General features: G+C 54.8%; 1 long non-coding RNA gene across 2 annotated transcripts in view; it reads left to right on the top strand.

Annotated features, from left to right (window-relative positions):
- The window catches only part of LOC121233604, a 26,046-nt gene extending 6,995 nt beyond the window's left edge, over positions 1 to 19,051 (top strand). The window contains exon 3 of one of the 2 annotated variants that reach the window (XR_005933445.1): positions 18,556 to 19,051. This is a non-coding gene — a long non-coding RNA (uncharacterized LOC121233604). Of the gene's footprint in view, positions 1 to 224; positions 855 to 18,555 lie in introns of those variants that run through there. The other variant, XR_005933446.1, reaches the window with a different exon arrangement.

Below are 19,051 nucleotides of genomic sequence, written 5' to 3'. Positions count from 1 at the left end.
CATATCCACCTCTGCTGATCCCCCTTTGCTCAAGGTTGTCTCAGCCCTCGCTCCTGCTCCTGGCTCAGCTCCCTTGGCTTCAAATCCCATTAGGGTTCAGCAGCGTCCTCTCAGAGGGCTTTTCAGAAGGCTTGTGCTCCATTCCCCCTCACCTGGGGAGCTCTGCCTGGTGACAGAGCATCCAAGGGGGATGTGCAATAAAAATCACCCATTTGTCCTCACAGCAAATGGCCTGGTGGTGGCAAAGAGGCTGATCTCCAATTCATGAAGTGCATGCAGCTCCTCAGGGAATGATCCTGCCTTCTCTCTTGATGGAGCTGGTCCTGCATCCCCAGGTCCATGTTCTCCTCCAGCTGAGGCCACTGGATATGAATCTCCTGTTCCTGCTGCTGTGGAGGGGAGAGTTACCTACTGCTGCTGCCAAGCTCTGCCTCGCAGGGAAACCCCTTCTGGGGTGGAAGACCCTGGATCTGCTAAATTTCCCACTGGAAATAGGATATGAAATGATCTATGGAGCCAGTCCCTTGCTTGGCCATGGTCACTGGCGCCTCTGACTCCACTCATTCACCAGGTGTGAGTCCCAACCGTCCTCGCATGATGCCACCATCAAACAAGTGACAAGTGGCGGCTGGTCCAGCTGTGCAGAATGAGAAGGGTGCTGGGGGAAGGCTGGCGGAGAGGAGATGAGTCCATCTGGGTGAGGCACATCGATCGGAGGCATCTGATACATTATTCATGACCAACCCGGGCTGCAGCTCAGGAGAAAGTGGTGAGCACGCACTTCTTGGGAAATATGTCTGAGAGCTGAAAAGCCCCCATGTGAGGCTGGTGGCATTTTGAGGGAGAAGCCAAGATGCTGAACATCTCATTTTTCTGCAACACCTCCTCAGGCAGGCTGCCTGCAGCAAGCTGGGGATGGAGTGTGGTGGCCAGGTCTGTCCATGGTAAGGAAGGGGAGGCAGCCTCAGCGCTGCAAAGCATTGCAGCAGAATGGACTCCAGCTCATCAAACACCCTGGTAGGCTGTCATGGTGTACCAGCTTCCTTTTGGCTTTTCTTGTCCAAATCCACTGATGCTCATGGCACCTAAGACTGGCTGGTGGGTGAGTCCCAGCACCCAACGGTGCATTGCACTGGGGAGTGTTTCGATCCAACATTGCTCTCTGTAAGGGCAGAGCAGCTTCTCCTTGCTGGGACACCCCAGTCCTTGTTGCAAGCACATGTGGCTCATTTGAAAGTGAGGCTCCGTCTTGACCAGCAAGTTAAGGATGCTCTGCTTCCTAGCCTGGACATGAGCACGACGCTCAGCAGCAAGGGATGTGGGCCACGTCAGACTTTTCTGAGAGAAGGGAAGGGTGACAGAGAAGAAGGCAGGGGCACACGACGAGGACATCTGCATGGCTTCACATCAGACGTGATTCAGCATAGAAGTCACAGCCCGAGATGGATGCGGTTCCCAGAGCTGATCACATCTGGAAGACTTTGGGGAGGATACTAAGAAAGGGATCTTCCTCTCAAAATGTCCAAGCAACCAAAGCACCTGGAGAGCCCATCCCTGGCCAGCCAGGGTTTCTCTGAGAGCCAGGTCCCCTTCCAGTGGGGTGCGACATTCACACCAGCTTCAGCCCAGCTGTCCAGGGGAGCTGCAGTCAGGGCAGCGAGGGGGAGTGGTGTGACAGCAGCATCACCCGTGGGACCTGCTCCCCACCACTGCAGGCATCCCTTGGAACAGGATGCAGCTGGGTGACCCATGGGACATGCGCTTGCTGTGGCACTTGATGTGATGCCACCACACTGCAGAGGGACTGGGGCTGGGAAGAGGCGCAGGGCTGGGGTGCGTCGGGCTGGAAGTGCTTTGGCGTTGGGGCTGAGAGGGGTCCTAATGGGGGCAAAAGTGGGCTGAGAGAGGCAACAAGGACAGCCACACTCTACGTTTCGAGGGAGGCCCTTACAGATGCCTGGCGCTGGGTTTTATACCCCTCTGCCCACAGCAGCAGCCCCACGGGGCTGGTGGGGGCTCACACCCACCCCTCCAACCCTGCGAGCATCCTCCATGATGCTGCTTCTCTTCCTGAACCCATTTCCTCCCCTTCCCTGCACCCGAGGATGCGCTGCCTCTCTGGAGGCTGCAAATAAATCCACCAGGCCTGGGATACCAGCTTCCTCCCTGGAAACATCGCTGCTGTAATTCCCAGCAGAGCCAAGGTCGGCTCCATATGGCCGCGGGCTCCCCTCCGCCCTGCTCGCAGCCTGCCCAACCCGGCTGCTTCGCGGCTCCTCCCCGGTGCAATATGGTACCTCGCTGCCCAGCGCCAGCGCTGGGGGATTAGCTCTTTTTTGTTGTTGTTGTTGTTGCTTTATTAGCTAAACCTAACGAGGCAGCGTTTGTGCCGGCCCTTGAGGGCAGGTGGCCGGGATTTATGACTGCAGTGCTGCCGGGTAACCTGGAGCAGAGACAGGCATTTAGTGCAGAGGAAAAGAGACCAGCACCCGTATCCCTGGGGATGCCGGGAGGACCGGCCAGCTGCGATGCCCAGTGACCTTTGCCGACGCCGTGTTTGCACCGAGCGAGAGCGGGCTCCCGCGGTCCAGGGGTATTCACTGGCATCGCTCACGCCAGAGCTGGCAAGGACGCTGTGCCATGCTGAGAGAGCACCCGCATTGCGAGAGTCACAGCTGGCACGGGCACGGCACTGCTCTGAAGGGGCATTTCACTGCTCAGACGGCCGCTGCGCATGAAAAGGGCATTGTAGGGGAGCGTGTGGGGCTGGGGAGCAGCTGGCATTGGCAAAGCATCGCCGTGTCTTAAAGGCGCACAAAGACCACCGTTTCCTTCCCCAAAGTGCAGTTTTGGACCTGGGGTTGGAGGGGGAAGAGGGCAAGACATTGCTGGGGAGGCAGCGCACATCACTTGGAGGATGTAATTGTGAAGGGGACAGTCACACAGGTCCCGGCTGTGATGTGGGGCCAGCTGTGTCCCTGCCCCATGCACCCAGTGCATGGCAAGAGTGGGGTAGGTGCTGTCCGGTGCCCCACACCACTTCCCACCAGGTGCTGCGGGATGCTGTGCCCCCAGAGCACTGACACCCAGATCCGCCTAGATGAAGGGGACCTGGGGACTTAGTAAAAGCCCCTTTGTTCCCTTTCTTCTAAGCCAGCTGTGAGGAGCCCCTGCCCATGGTCACTTGCAGAATCAGGGTGTCTGCCCCACAGCTGCCTGCATCCCTGCTGCGCCTGCTGTGAACACCCGTCCCATGCCCTGCCCAGGGGGTGCAGCGTGCCCCCATACCTGTCTGTGTAGGCCTGGTTCACACCATGGGATCACGGAAGTTTCCTCCTGAAACTGGTTTTTGAACGGGCTCAGCTCACCCAGCGTGAAGAGCAGGACGGGCAACACTTTATTTCAGGCGGTGGCATAAATCAGCCCGTGGCTGGTGTCGGGCTCTGCCAGACGTTCCCCTGGGGAAGTGGAGGCAGCCGCAGGGGATGTTTCTCCAAGCCCGAGTTTGCAGCTTGGGGCCTGAGTACAAATCTACGGCCACGTTCAGGTTCAAAAATGGGACTGGGGACACGCAGAGCCCTCCGGCAGGGGAGGAGAGGAGCCAGTGGGCCGCTGTGATGTCTCAGCTCACCGCTGCAGCCACCGCTGCTGCAGCTGGTTTGCTAAACCAGGGTGCATAAAGCAGCTCGGGGATGCTCAGAAGGATGCACGGCTCCCTCTGAGGAGGCACCTGAGAGAGATGGGATGTGCAGGGAGGGTCAGGAGACGGCGGGGCGCAAAGGAAACAGCCGCACGAGACAAAAAGCACTCGGAAAAGTCCTCAGCAGCCAAACTCACTAGCCCAGACACGCCGCAAAGCACCTCTCGCTGGGAGCCGCGGCTTGAAAAGAGCCTTTGAGGAAAAGCCGGGGAGCACAAACATGTTTCTCCTCCTTCCCCTGGGGGGGGGGGGGGAAGGTCCCACTCCACGGCAGGGTGCTGCACCCCACGTGGAGGAAGACACTCGCGGGGGGGGGGGGGGGCTTGTCACAGCATCCTTCGTTGGGAATGGGGGACCGGGATTGAGCATGAGGGGGGGGCTAAGGGGGGTCCAGCCTCTCCAAGTGGTTGCTGCGGTGGAGGGAAGGGGGATGTCTGCCTTCCTGCCCACCATCCCGTCGTAACGGGGCTGCCGGGAGCGGGGCGAGCGGTTTTGGGGGCGGCGGGGGGGGGGGATCCCCCCCCCCGCCGCCCCCAAAACCGCTCGCCCCGCTCCCGGCAGCCCCACTCTCCCACGGCAGAGGGCGCCCTGCTCCACGCTTGCGAGTCGCGACAACGCGTGGGGGGGGGACGGGGACGGGGGTGGGGGGGCGGCCGGTTCCCAAAGCCCCGAGCAAACCCCACTGCTTCCCGAAACAGGGACCCCGGCCGGGCCTCAGGTCCTGCCCCGCGGAGGGCGAGGTGGTTTGCAGCCTGTATCCCTGCATCCCTGCATCCTTGCATCCCTGCATCCCTGCACCTCTGCATTCCTGCCCCATGGAGGACGAGGTGGTTTGCAGCCTGAATCCCTGCATCCTTGTATCCCTGCTCCATGGAGGGTGAGGTGGTTTGCAGCCTGCACCCCTGCCCATGGCAGGTCCTGCCCTTGCTGCTCCAGTCCTCCCATTTCCTAAGGATTCCCTAGAGCTGGATGAGGCTTGGAGTGGTGCTTCAAGGATGTTCTGTGCAGGGAACGGCTGCGATGCTGACATGGATGAAAAGACACCAAGGGGAGATGATAGAAGGTTAAAATATCCCAAGCGGCAAGGAAAAGGTGAGGAGGGGTGACTGTTCCTGCCACCTGCAACAGAAGAGCAACTGGGGCAGCAAATGGAGACTGAAGGTGGAGATGCCAGCGTAGGTCATGCAAGGACTCCCCACAGGACTCCGCGCTGCAGGAGGCCCTGGGCACTCGGAGGTTTGCACATGGCTGATGAAAAAGCGGACAAAGTCATGGAAGAAATATCCATAGAAATCTGTTAGATATGAAAGCTCCGATGTTCCTGTGCTGCTGGCGGCCAGAGGCTAGAGGACCACCTGGTCAATCCCACCCTGCAGTTCCTGCTCCTGCACTGCTCCCTGTGCATCTGGGAGACATCCAGGCTGGCTACCATGGGGCAGTGGTGGAGATGGACCTCTGTTTCCTTCTTGCACAGGCTGTATTTCCTGCTGCACTATGTCCTACCAAGACTCCCTCCACATTAAAAGCTAATGTCATTTTCTGGGCTATTTTTTTTTGCCCCTAAAAGAGGCCAGTTGCTCCTACCCGAGAATACCTGTCCCATCTGGCTTCTGTGTTGCTCGTTTTCATTGCATGAGCAAAGGACCAAGAAATAGACCATAAAAATAACTGCCTGCAGCTGAACCTCTCTGGGAAGCCTGGATACACAAAGGAGGTGGCTTTAGGGGACGCCGGTGTCATAGGATCTAGACTATAAACCACCTCCTTCTGCTGCAGGGACAGAGGCCCGCATTCGCGCAGAGGGAGGATCGGTGCTGTAATTCGGATGCTCTTGCAATTGCAGAGTGTGTCAGTGCTGGGAAATCCCCGAAGCTCATCGCCAGATTAAGAATTAGCTCCAGATTGTAGTGAGATGGATCGGCGTCCTGGCATGGTACCCTCCGGCAGCCTGTCGTAGCTGCTGTTGGTGCTATGTGATGCGATCAGTCCCCGCTGCCTAAGGGAGGGAAAAGCTGGGGAAGAAACCAAAAGAAGTGGCCGAGGAACAGGCATTGTGCCCTCAGACTCTGGCCTGATCCTGATGGCCCGAGCCCTGAGCTGATTACCAGCAGCTTGATCTTTCCTCTAACACTGCAGCCTGGTGCCCACACAGGGCTGCCCGGGGGGAGTTGGTACAGCCGGCTGCCTGCTTTTATGGATGCAGTTGTTTCCAGCTTGGCTTTGCTGGCTGTGCATTGTGTTTCTCACCTTCCCCGGCAATGAAGTGCACAGGGCAGGGAAAGAGAAAGCTTCGTGCTAAGCCACCCTCCCCTGCCAGCCCATGCTGCCCAGGCGCGCCGGCAAGCCTTTGGCCAGCAGCCTGAAGGCCAGGAGTTACCAGCATTGCTCAGGAGTGAGAAAGGTCCCCTGGGGACAGGACTGGGGTGACAGAGGACACCACAGGAAAAGCCACTTTGCAGAAGGCAGCGCTTGGGAGGACGACGGCTGGCGTCATGGTGAGGGAGCGGACAGACTCGAATACGGACTGCGTGTCCCCTCCGAGCAAGAGCCCACTCTGCTCTGGATCCCCTTTGTCCTCCTGTCCCCCTCCCAGGGCTGGGACACAGAAAAGATTTGTTGCAGTTTTCCTTGCAGGACTGTTGGCAGAAAATTTTGCCAGGCAGGAAACTTTGCAAAAGCCCTTGGGGACACACCGGAGGGGGCAGGGAGGGGTGAAGGACGTCCCTCCTGGGGGCTGTTTGGCCCCAAAGAGGAAGGAGCCCACAGAAGGCCAAGCAGACTGCCCTGCATGCGGGCTCTGGTGCCCCAGGCTGCCATCTCTGTTTGCAGAAGACAACCCGCTGCCCCGGGGCTGCCAGCCTCTCCCAGCAAGCCAAGGCACACCGAGCCTGGCTGGGCTGTGATCTGAATCACAACAGCCTCCCCGCTGCCTGCACACACGGGAAGAGCGGAGGATGCTGCTTTGCTCCTCTCTGTGCTCCCCTGGTCTCCCTGAGCTGCTAGGAGATGCTTCAGGCTTTTCCTCTCCCTTGTCTTTTCCCCCACAGCTGGCTGCCTGCAGCTCCATGTGAAAGCCCATCACCTTGGCCTCTTGGCTGCAGGGCTGGGAGGTTCCCACACACGCTTTGTCAGCCTGAGGCCGAGTGATTTGTTCTGGAAATGACACCCCCCTGCCTCTTTCTTGCCCCTTTTCTTGCTCCACAGTCTGGCTAGGTGGCTGTTAAGTACCACAAACACCCCATGCTTGCTATGCCACAAGGTGCTCGTGGTGTCTGGTCCAGCACTGAGACACTCTTGGGAGCTCATGAATTTGAGAATCCCCCAAACAGCCCAGGGAAAGGGGAAGAAGCTCCAGACCTGGAGGTGCCTGTCCCCCAGTGCTGCCTCAGCCCAGCAGGTATGGCTTTGGGGAAAGGCTGGAGCCACCACAGAGACCCTCTGGGCACCCAGACAAGTGGTGCCACAGGCATTTGGAGGAGAAGGATTATACACTGGAGAAGGAGAATTAAAGTCTGGGGCTGAGAGGTGAAAAGTAAACAGAGATGTTTAAATAGCCCAGGAGCTACAGGACATGCTGTGCTTGCTCCTGGAAGAAAGGATGGAAGATGTAGCAGTGAGGCAGGGTGGGATTTTGAAGTCATCTGACAAGTCTTTGTTGGTGTTAACACACACCAGTATGGTGAACATCCTATGGAAGAAAGTCCAAGGGGGATTCGTGGAGACTCTTCCAGCCCCAAAAGAAAAGGAAGGTGTCAGACATGACCGGCTGCGTTGGTTTTGTCAGATGAAGCCCTGGACTGTGCAGGAGGCAGAGCTACATGTAGACTGGGGCTCTGCTGGCAACTGCCATGGCTTTGAGATGAGCTGGTGACAGTCTGGGGAACGATTGGGCTGACAGTGCAAGGCAAAGATGCTGAGGAGATAAAAGCAGTTGAAACACAATGTGTTATCAACAGAATGAGGCCATGTGGCAGAGGACATGGCTGGAAGAGATCTTGGTCACATAGACGCCCGGGTTAGATGTGTGCTTACCAAGCCAAAGGAATGGGAAGCCCTGCCTGATGAGGAGAAACTTGATGCCATTGGCAGGAAAAAAAGCCACTGGTATGGTTCACATGAGGAGAACTGTTTAAGAAGGATGGTCTGCGTGAGAGTCGCATGGGAGGGAACGCTTTATGAATAGGCTGTTTCCTCGGTTTAGAATTATTGATAACTGCGAAGTGCAAGATCTGGACCGCACATGGAGCGACGTGCTAACGCCAACATCCAAGAGCAGTCCTGCCTGCCAGGCTCTGCACCAGGCAGCTGAACCAGAGAGCAGGAGCAGTTCACTAATCCTTGGCCTGCCATTGGGGGAACCGGGATAAAACACTGGGTTCAGAGAAGTTACACCTGGGTGAAGACCATCCTGAAGGTGTGACACATCCACTAGTTAAAAAACAAAGAATGAAGGTTGCCAAAACTGTAGGTAATCTGACATGAGAGGAACCACACAGGACACAAAATAACATCACTCCAGACCTCATTATGACAGATACAGATGCATTAATCCCTGGGCTGGAAGGCAGTGGTTGCCTGGGGACTAGTCAGCATGACCTGATTCTGCTTTTTCTGGGCAAAAAAGGGCAGTTTACATGTGATGCTCCATAGGGTTAATTTTTCCAAAGCTGAGAGAAAGTAGGAGAGATGCTTGTTGGGAGGAATAATTTAGAAAAAATGTGAGAAAATATTGTGAGCTCTTCAGAAAGAGTTTTTGATAGCTGGCAGGTCACAGTGCAAACAGAGAGGAAACGGGTTTGGCTACAAGCCCATTCTGATTCAGTGGCGAATTGGAAACCAAAGAGCTACACATCACAACTGGAGGGGAGGGAGGACACTAAAAATCAGTCAGTAAAATAGAAACTTAAGATATTGATTAAGAAAGCTAAAAAAGAACAAGGAAAAAATCCATGTTGGGCAGGGATGAGGATGACAGGAGAGACTTGCAGGTAGATGGAGAACAAAAGAAGTGACAGCATTGATACAGTCTCCACCTAACACCATGGAGATGATAAAACTAACAGTGATATGTAAAAGTTGTTGTGCTTGGTAAGTAATTCCATTTGGAGAGCAGGAGGGGGATATACTCATATCAGATGAGATATCATACAGACCACTGGAATCTTGGAAAGATATTAGAGCACATACAAGAGTAAACTCACAAGCCCAGAAGAGTCCTTAGAGAGCTGGCAGAAGTGTCCTGCCTTACTAATCTTTATTTGCAAGAAGATCAGAGAAATGCTAATGTTTTGTCAGAATTTCTAAAAAAGGCAAATGAGATCACTGGATAAATCAGACCTGTTAACCTGGCATCATGCAAAAGAGTGGAAGAGAATCTGAGCTTTAACCAACACAGAACTAACAGGCAAGAATATAAATAATGAATTGCCCTGTTTTTGTGGCAACGAGGTTTGGTACACAAAAACGATCCTGGATTTGGTAAGTGAAGGTCACTGCATGACCACAACATTGTTCTCATGAATGTTTTGACTGAGAACTCTGTGATACAACACAATAAAGTATTTCCTACAGGAGCCAGCTACAGGTGGGCCTCAGAAATAGTTGACCTCTGTTGACACACAGGACTCTTCCCCGCCGGCTTCCCCTGGAAGATGGATGCTCCCAAATCCTTCTTACCACTGATAACGCTGGCACATGGCAGAAGGACGGGTAATGAGATAAGGGTATCACAGTCCTGCTCAGTGGTTTGCTCCTTTGGTGAACTCAACCTGTTCAAACAAACATCTTAGCAAGTCAAATGCAAGGAGCAGATTGTGGACTTCACGTACTGAGTGGGAGGGTGGAAACGTTCAGAGCAACCAACTCAACCAGAGCTCCTACTGCGATATGGGACTAAAAGGAGCAGCACAATTTTTGGATGTTTAAATAGAGAGCAATGACATGGTTGATGCAGAAGTCTTGCCTATGCTTTTCAGTTTTGTTTTGTTTTGTTTTTAATGGTGATGAAATATGGGAGAAGATGTAGAAAAGAGTCACTGCAAGGAAGTCTGAGCATGGGAGAGAACGAGAGCGCACATGCCTAGTCTGGTTATCTAAATGAAACAGAGATTAAGAGGTGTATGAGTGTTTTCCTAAGGCCACAGGAAAGCTAATTTCAGTTGTTGTAGGTAACACCGAACATTTACAGAGCAGAAACCAACAAAACACAAACTCTACAGCCTGTTGCCGACATTAAGGACGCGTTCTAACAAAGTAAAACCTCCAGCCGTTTCTCATCGTGTTCCCAATCTCTCTGGCTTGGCAGAAGGAAGATGCACCACAGGTGTCGGAGACCTCACCCTGGGAAACAAAAGCCTCAGACACGCCCTTTGATCCCCTACAGCAATCCAAACGTACATATTCATCTCAACATACCCCAAGCAGGTATCCCACAGCACATACCTGGGATACCTACCTCTGCTGGCTAACATCATATTCCTATCAGTTCCGCATTAGTTGAAGCATTAGGGCCACTTAATGTTTCATTATTGGTGCTTGATCTCACAAGTGTCTTAAGAAGGTGGGGTTCATACAGTCTGACCTTGTTAATGTCTTACGAGGATAGCTGATGCTAAAATATCCTTATTGCTCCGTCTACACCCATTTTCATCTAGCACCTTTACACATCGATTTATTGTTTTACTGCTCCATTAACAAAATCATCTGCCTTAGTCTTCATCTGAGGTCCTGTGACTCTCTTTATACTAACTGACAAAACCCTTAACTAGGAGTTAAAGTTTTTTAAATTAAAAATGCTCTCAGGATCCTAATTGCCTCCATTTCAATGCTAAATGCTTTAACATAGGCAACAAACCAATGCCTAAATTCCAAAGCCAGAGTAAACCCACATTAGAAATGATCAGGCTTCTTCAACAAGAAGCATGATTAATCATCAGAACCAACCAGCTAGTGAAAGACCGAGACCCTATGGTTTTATCTCCAGATCAAGAATTGGTTCCCTTCTGGAAGAGGTGTTTGATTTGGCATCCTTTGTAGGAGTAAGTGAGCAAAATACAGTGGCCTGTTGTGTAAAAGCCACATGGGAGGGATGGCCACTCTTTCTGGTCTGATCCTCCCAAATGCAATGCACCTCCATCTGCTTCACCAAGACCTGGAGGTGAGCAAATGGGGTCCCTGAAATCAAGGCTGGGGAGACAGCTCATCCAGCCTGCCCTCCTCTCTACCTTCAAGGGATCCCTTAATATGCAGTGTAAAACAGTCAAGGGCAGAGAGCCAAAGTGTGGCTAACCCCAGCCCAGAGTCAGCAAAGGCCTGGGAGCCTGTCTGACACATAAATCTTCGGCACGTGTCTGGAACTGCCACCAACCCGAAAGACTGAACAGGGCCTTCCTTGGAGGTCTCAGCTTGGGGAACTTGTTCCTTCTCAAAATCCTAGCTCTCAGCCCGAGGCTGAATCCACAGATCATGGTGCTCCAGGGAAGTCCTGTTAGATCAGAGCTGCTCATATGCCTTACGGCAGCTATGCCAGGATTGTCTTCTCACAAGTGACCCAACATGTTGTCTTGTGATGGCTTATTAACTGAGAGGTACTTCTGGACACAGAGCACCTCCTTTTCCTTGCTACTTGGTGGAAGGCCACTAACACAATGGGTTGGGTGAGAGGTAGGAGGATGAACTGTGCACTGAAGGTGGTTCTCCATCCTGCTTGATGATAGTGGGCATCCCAGTATTAGATGGTTATATTAGGGGTGGTAAAATCCCACGTTCAGCTATCACCTTGAAGCATTCCTCAGAAAAGCTTTGCTGCAGCCGGCAGACTTCATCTTGTCCCTCTGGACATTGCCACATGTCTGCCATCTTCTCCCTTTCTCACCACCATGTCTGGCTACCCCACAACAGCACAGTACCCTGGACATGAGGACTTTTGCCCTGAGGAGACAGCAGTCAGCACATGGCGTTGCCACATTTATCTCCAGGGACTCATGCAAAGTACATCAAACCTGTCCTATGCTTTCCGTGCCAGCATCTCACGGTTGGAGGCCACAGGAGCTGATGAGGGTGAATGCTTTGCCCTTAAGGCTGTTATGGAAATGATCGTTGCATCTTTGAAATGGAAGAAAGCCCTTGGTTTCCAAAAGGATGGACTTCCAACATCTTTACTGAGGCAAGTTCAAGCTCTTCACGTCTTTGGGTGCTCCATGGTGTGAGGCTGTGGTAGAGCCTGAAAGCCAAGGTTAGGGCCATTGTCTGTTCCTTTGACACAAAACATTCAAGGGCAACCATAGTGCTCCTAGGACCTCCCCAGGAGACAGCCCAAAACAGTGGAACCCACTTCTCCAAGAGGGACAGGCTGCTCCCAATGTCCCTGCAACCCCCTCTTTTTCCTGGGCCATTCATTTCTTGCCACATGAGCACAGACCAAGAGCCATTGCTCTGAAACACGTGCAGGCATTGACTATCAAAACACAACTCTCCTCCATGTATTTGCCACTCCTGGGGAGCACGTGGGAGAGCAACCAAAGCCACGGCACTTTGGGGAGGGTCTCCCAGATCCCGCTTGGCTGCCGGGAAGGGGAACTTGGATGGGAGCAAATGTGCGGGGTGGGTGTGGGTGCATCTGCGGGTGCTTGGGAGCAGAGCTGCCCCACGCACTTGGAGTTGCAGTCCCCCACACTTAATCAGCACCAAATGTGCATGTGCATAAAGTGAAGAGAGGGAAAGCCTTTGTCAGGCAACGGCAACAGCCGCTGCGGAAACAGTCAGAGAACCCTTTTCCCCTTAAAGTTTACTACTTTTACTACTAGCCTGGCCTGGAAGCCTTTATTGCTCCTGACGAAGCCGGGACTTTGCTCTAACGCCAACCAACGAGAAGCATCAGAAAACCTGCGCCTATATATATAAGTGTGCTTGCACCTTTGTGTACGCATTCCTCTGTGTGTGGGTGTCCGTGTGTGTGTGAGCATGCCGAGGGGTGTGAGCATGGGTTTGGGTGGAGCGGGAGCACACCTCGCCCTCCCCGGGTGCCGGTGTGGGGAGCCAGGTGGGGGGCTGCCGCCAGAGGCTGCAGGCTCTCTCCTACTGCCAGGAGGCTCAGGGGGGAAGTTCAGCACTTCTACAAACACAGGCCTCTCTCAGAAACGCCGGCAGCCACTTCAGGGGCAGGTTTGCAAAGGAGCTCAGCGCCCCGTTGCAGAGCTGGAAGGAAGTGGGTGGCTTCTGCAGGGAGCCTGTCACCTCAAGTCCCCCTCCAAGCTCTTTGGAGGGTCTGCCCTCCCAGTGTCCCCCCGCCATGCCACACACCCGCGCAACTCAGAAACACAGCTGGGAGCTCTTTGGAGAGCCCGGGTGAAGCTGTTTGGCATTGACATCCGCATACAGATGCAGAACCGGTGGGCATGGAGTGGCTCAGTGGGGCAGGGTAGGTGCTTGAGTTGCCCCTGGCAAACCCCCAGCAGAAACCCTGTTCTTGGTCACCAGTGAGGCCCAGCCAGGATCGGGGTGTCCCAACAATAGGGAGCTGTGAAAGGTGCTGAGGCTTTCTGGAAGGGACGTTATCTTTGCTGATGCAAGTGGCAAAGCTCCCCCAGGTCCAGACGAGCCACCAGCAGAATCGTGATCACCCTCCTCCCTGCTCTGGCTGTCAGCCCTCTACCAGCAGCAGGGCAGGTGCCTGGGGACTTTTGGCCAAAAGGTCATTCTTGGAGCTCAAGACCTCAGCCCTGCTATGCATCCCGTGCGCTCAGCAGGAGACCAAAGCCACGAAGCGTCCCGCAGGTCTGCACTGCCTGATGGGCGCTTCTGCATTGCTTGACTCTTGTCCTCGGGGTGCTTTTCCCGGGACTGACACCAACCTGCTCGTGTCCATGGCAGGCAGAAGTGCCCGCCTGCATTTCATCTGCTGGTCCAGGCTGGCAAGAGAAGGCTGAAACCTGGCCTTCTCTGCTGCTTGTGGCCCTCCCATGGCCCGCAGCGTCTGGGAGCCGTGGCAGGCATGCCTGCTGCACCACGCGGCGTTTCTGCAGGCGAGGAGGCCTTTGAGAGGCCGGGATAATGGTTAATAGTGCTGTTTTCCTCTGCTCTGCTTTCCTTCAAGTGAATTACCAGGGTCTTGCTGGGAATTATCCTGCCATTACCCAGCGCTCTGGGGAGCTGCCAGTGATTTACTTAACAGCAAACAACACAAAGAGCCGGACACGGCGGGAGCTACGCAACCAAACAAGCTGGGGAACGTGCAAGTGGAAGAAAAATGCTAACAGCAGCCGGGGCGCAGGGATCCGGCCAGGGCTGCCTGCCAAAGATGGGCACGAGGATGTCCCCAGGAGCCACCCTCAGTTTGCACGTGGAGTAATGGAGCTGTCCTCCCCTGAGGGCAGATTTGGCTCACTTCGTAGCTGAGTGCAATGGAAATGTCAAAGGGTGGTGGCCCCATGGTGCCATGCCCAGCTGGCCAGGGGGGAGCCCAGGGCTGCAGCATGGGAGGAAAATCCAGTCCTGCCTGCTCCTGGAGAGCCGTCGGACTCAGGGATGGTCAGGGGGCTGTGAGCGGGTTGGCAGCAGAGCTGGGGCTGCCCCCTGCTCTCGCACCGAGACCCACCCAGTGCCTGCACAGGGGGTCCAGCAGGGACGAAGAGTCCTGACATCCCCTCATTGCCTCTTCGCACCTTCCAGATTTTGTCCTTGTCACCCTTTATTGTCCCATGGGTGAGCATAGCCTTCAGACACCCATGGCCTGCCTTGTCCCAGCCACGCTACTGCCCATGACAGCCTCTGCTCCGGGGGACCACCACGGTGCGAGTCTGCCCAGGGCTGCTCCATCCTCCCTCCGGCAACTGCCCTCTGCACGCAAAAGGGTGCGGGCACCCCTGCAGACACGTGCCACCCATGTGTGTCCCCAGCACCTGCGCTGCACCCTCGCCACAGGCTCTCGTGCTCGCCATGTCCCCCCTCTCCTCGCACAGGCTGCCTCTGCAGAGCTGCCACACACCCCCTCCCCAGCGCTGTGCACCCCCAAACCCCCCGGCACCCGCAGGGATCCCCTTGTCCTCCTGCCCCGTGCCCGCTCCTGCACAGCTCTGCACACACACACACACACACTCTCCTCCTGACACTTCACAGGCGCCGGGCGAAGGAGGGGCTCCGTCGAGTGCTAGAAAGTTGTTCCTACTCTGTGCTGGGAGCAACCACATTACTCACGACTCCCTTTTTAGTGTCGGTATGTGTTTCCCCCCTTCCATCTCCAGTCCATTAGCTACTATGGAAACAACATGTCATTGCCCGGAGGTGGAGTTCAGCCACAGCCAAAACAGCCGCGGATAAATTCCAGCACCCAAATTCACATCCTGGGGCAAAGCCCGTGCAGCTCAGCCAGGGAACGGGAACGGGAACGGAGTCCCAGCCGTGCTAAGGGAGCAGATCTCAGCCCGGGCTTGCCGGCTGTGGGATGCGTGGGGTGCGGGAAGCACTGGCGGGGACCCCGTTGTCCCAGCCGGGGATGGAAACGACATGGCTGGGGAAAGGCCGGGGTGATTTACTCTTCCGGAGCCCGACCGAGGGCGTGCGAGTGGCGTGGAGATAAACAGCAGATCCGCAGGGCCTCGGCTGCCTCATTTCCGCTCCGTCCTGCGGCACCCACTGCCCAGCCTGCGACTGGTCTGCCGGGGGCAGCCCTGGAGGGGAGGAGGCAGATCAGCGGCGCAGCCGGAGGGTCTGCACGGGGACCCCGCTACCGCCGGCACGGGCAGAGCCTGTTCGACCCAGGGGCATCTGCCACAAGGATGCAGTGGAATGGCTTAGCACCCCTTGAATTCATCCATACGGGCTGACCTCCAAGCACTCAGAACCATCCTGCTCTCCCGTCTTCCCCCCCGTCCCCTCCTCCTGATGGGTTTTTGAAGCGTCGAGTGTGCCGAAGCCTCCCCGGCTTGTGCGCGCGGGTGGCTGAGTCCCGGCTGCTGTGGTCTTGGGAAGGTTTGTCCCATGGGGGGATGGCACAGGTCAGAGGTGAGAGACAGCGGGGCGAGGGCTGCAATGTGCTCAGCACGTGCTGAGCGGTCTCATCACCCAGCAGTGCCTTTTGGTCCTGCTCGCTCCTGGCTCCCGCTGTGTCCCTTTGAAGCAGACACCCGTCGCTGCTCTCAGGTGTGGATTTCGGCTGTCACAAGGTGTCTAGCCTGAGCGATTTGTGCATCTCACCCAGGCCCCCATCGCAGGGGGACACGAAGGGGCTGGTCCCTGTTGCACCAGTGCAGCCAAGGTGCCTGCTTGAGCTAAGCTGCTGGGTCCTGCTGCAGGGGAGCAGTGGAGAGGGGAGCACTGCAGGGTGCCCCCTTCAAATTGTGTCCCCATACCCTGAGTCACTTGGATCTGGGGAGGGACCATCAGCGTCCCAGCGTCTGCCTGGCTCCCTGCGTGGGGAGTCATCCCCATGGCAGGGCAGGAGCTGTAGGGATCCAAGAGAGTCGCAGTCTGAGCATGGCTGCTCATTGCCATATCTCCTAGGGGCCCTGGGGAGAAGGAGGGCAGGCAGGTATGGCGGCATATCCTGCCTAGAGGCTTTCATAGCAAGGGTGAGTCCTGGCCCTGGTCTCCCCTGGCAGATGGAAAATGCTGGAGATAGGAAGCATAGCCCTTGGAAGAAAGAACTTTCCTTGGTGGCAGCCAGCAGTCCGTGACGGGGCTGTCCCGCCTGGCGCTGGGGCTGCCCAGGTGCCTGCCACTGCCCGCAGGCACCCTTCCAGCCTGCCCTGCCCAGGAGGTGTCATGTCCCACTCTGGTGGCTTTGCGACCCTGCAGTGCAGTGCCAGCACCTGAAGACAGCAGTGTCACGTACGGTAGGGAAGAACTACCCCAGTGCCTGCGATAGCTCACCCAGAGATGGGCACTGGAGCCAGCTCTGGCGCTAGCTCGGACCCCCCTCTCCCTTCCTCAGCTTCTCCAGGAGATGGAGCAGGAAAACCTGTTAGTCCCTGGGGCAGCCTGGGAGCGATCCACTAGCTTCCGAGTTGGAGCAGTGACCTGCGTAAGTGCCTGCCTGGATCAGGGCCAGCAGGAGGAAACTCTGGCCATGAGGCTCCCTCAGAGGAGGGAGGGAGAGACTGGAGGCGAGCGGGGATGCCTTTCCAAAGCAGGCAGAGAAATTGCCCGTCAGCAAGGCTGCTCCGGTAAGAGGCGAGCACCGTCTCTGAGAAATAACGGAACCAACACTGGGAGGAGGAAAAAAAAAATGCAGGTTTCTAGAGCAGGGATTTTCAACCTGTTCTGCTTTGCTGATCTCCAAAAATATCCCACTAGAGATGCAAGTTCCTTTGTAGCAAACCAACACCACCTGGCAAGATGCTTGCTGGCCTCAGTTACCCTTCCTTAAAAGCAGTCTATGAAGCCATGGGGATCCCCCAGCCACGAAAGCTGCAGCTCTCGAGAGCACTGGAAACACATAACAAACAAACCAGGCTGGTTTACCCATGCAGGAGCCCCATGAAGCAGATTGCAGCCCCAAAACCCCAGGCCTGCCAGGGCACAGCCTTTGCAAGAGAGATGCTTGCCCCACGCCCACTAAAGAAGGGGCAGGAGGGTGCCCAGTGAAGCTGGGAGAAGTTGAGGTGCATCCCCAGGGATGAGCAGCGCTGGGGAAATTGCAGCTTCAAAACCATGCTTCAGACGTGGTGCTTGGTGTGGATTCTCTGGTTACTAATAAAAAGCCTGTGTTTGTGGTGGCCAGTCTCTTGGCAGGGGTGCTAGTGAGCGTCCCCCCTCTGCTTAGCCACTTGTTTCCAGGACACTTGCAAGAAGATCTAGGATCTCCCCCTCGCCTCCCCATCAAATTTGTTTAAAATTGGTCCCATGGGTTTGCAACGATTAGAAGGGAATGGGCAGCAAAAATGGGAGGAAGGGTCCCTTTGGAAACCAATGTGGAAAGTAGCTAGAAAAAGTGCTGGGGGATGTGGGAGGGTGGAAGGGAGAGAAGAAGTAGGAAGAGAGTGGTCCTGCTCCTAAACGAGGAGGTTGACATATCCCTGCTCTCTGAAATCCTGCATATCACAGGTATCTCCACTGAAGTAGGATGCATGAGCATCCTGGCCTAGCAGGGGACAGTCAAGAGATACAGATTGGTCCCGATGTCCCCAATCACATGCTTGTCCTGGATTTGAGAAATGGCACCCAAGAAAATCCCTTCCAGGCAGGGATCTTCCCTGTGTTCCCATCCTGGGGTTAGGGTATGAGCAAAGCCCCCATCAGCTCTGCAGCTGAGCTGCATGACACAGGGGACGCACCCATCTGTGATCCCACGGGCACGGCATTTCTGCCAATATCCTCTTTGCCTCTGCCTTTAGTCACTCTGATGTAAGGAACATCCTTATAACACAACTCTCAGATCAGACAAACCTCCTCTCAAGTCTGCACAGCCATGAGAGGAGTTGGCCAAATGATTTGGTTGAAAATCAATGTTCCGCAAAAAAAAAAAAAAAAAAAAAAAAACCACCAGCAGGATTTGTTTTCAGCCTGATCCGCTCCCTAATCTGACTCTCGTTGCACAAGGAGGGAGTGAGGTCGCTCACCAGGCAGGGCTGGATGGCTCCTTTTGGCAGCGGCACAGATTTCGATCAGCTTGAAGCAATCGTGAAAGTGCAGCCTGAACTTCCAGTGACTCACCCGGAGAAGGGAAACTTCCTGGCTTGTGTGTTTGAGCATTTCTGGAAAAACTGCTATATTTGGCATGGAAAATAGGAAGGATTCCTCTGGCCGCTTGAAATGGGAGCAGCAGAAATGACTCAATGGGCAGTTTAAGAGAGATGAACAAGGGTGCTCTCTAAATTATTCACTGTGATTCTCCACATTGTGTGTTTTGCCCACAACAGGCTCAACGGTGTCTGCACACAGGATGGTCCAGGCTCGGCCAGGAAGATGTGTGATTTATTGCTCCAACAGCAACCCTGCCAATGCACATTGGCTGTATATTATTGACTATGGACATTATAGGCTGCTTCCCATCTGTTTACCAACAAATACTGCTCCTAAAGGTATGGTATTGTGCTTATCGCTACACGTTGACCCAGCGTGAAAAATCTGCCAATTTATATTTTCATGACATCAGTAGCTAGAAATGCTTTTCTTGCCAGCTTCAAACACTTTCAACTGTTTCATCTAGTATACTGGGGAAAAAAAATGAAGAAACTGCTCTTCTGCAAATTACTGAAGTTGGTGTAGGGGGGGCTATTTTGGAGTATTTGAAATGGATTCTTTTTCTCTCTCTTTTTTTTTTTTTAATACTTGTCCAAATGGTTATTCAAATAGCTTGTTCATTAAACTCCTGAGCTGGTAAATGAAAATCGTCATTTTCAGATCACAGCAGCA

This window comes from Aquila chrysaetos, chromosome 10, assembly GCF_900496995.4.
Source record: "Aquila chrysaetos chrysaetos chromosome 10, bAquChr1.4, whole genome shotgun sequence".
NCBI lineage: Eukaryota > Metazoa > Chordata > Aves > Accipitriformes > Accipitridae > Aquila > Aquila chrysaetos.
The sequence above is the reverse complement of the archived record's forward strand: the minus strand, read 5'-3'. Positions and strand labels throughout refer to the sequence as shown.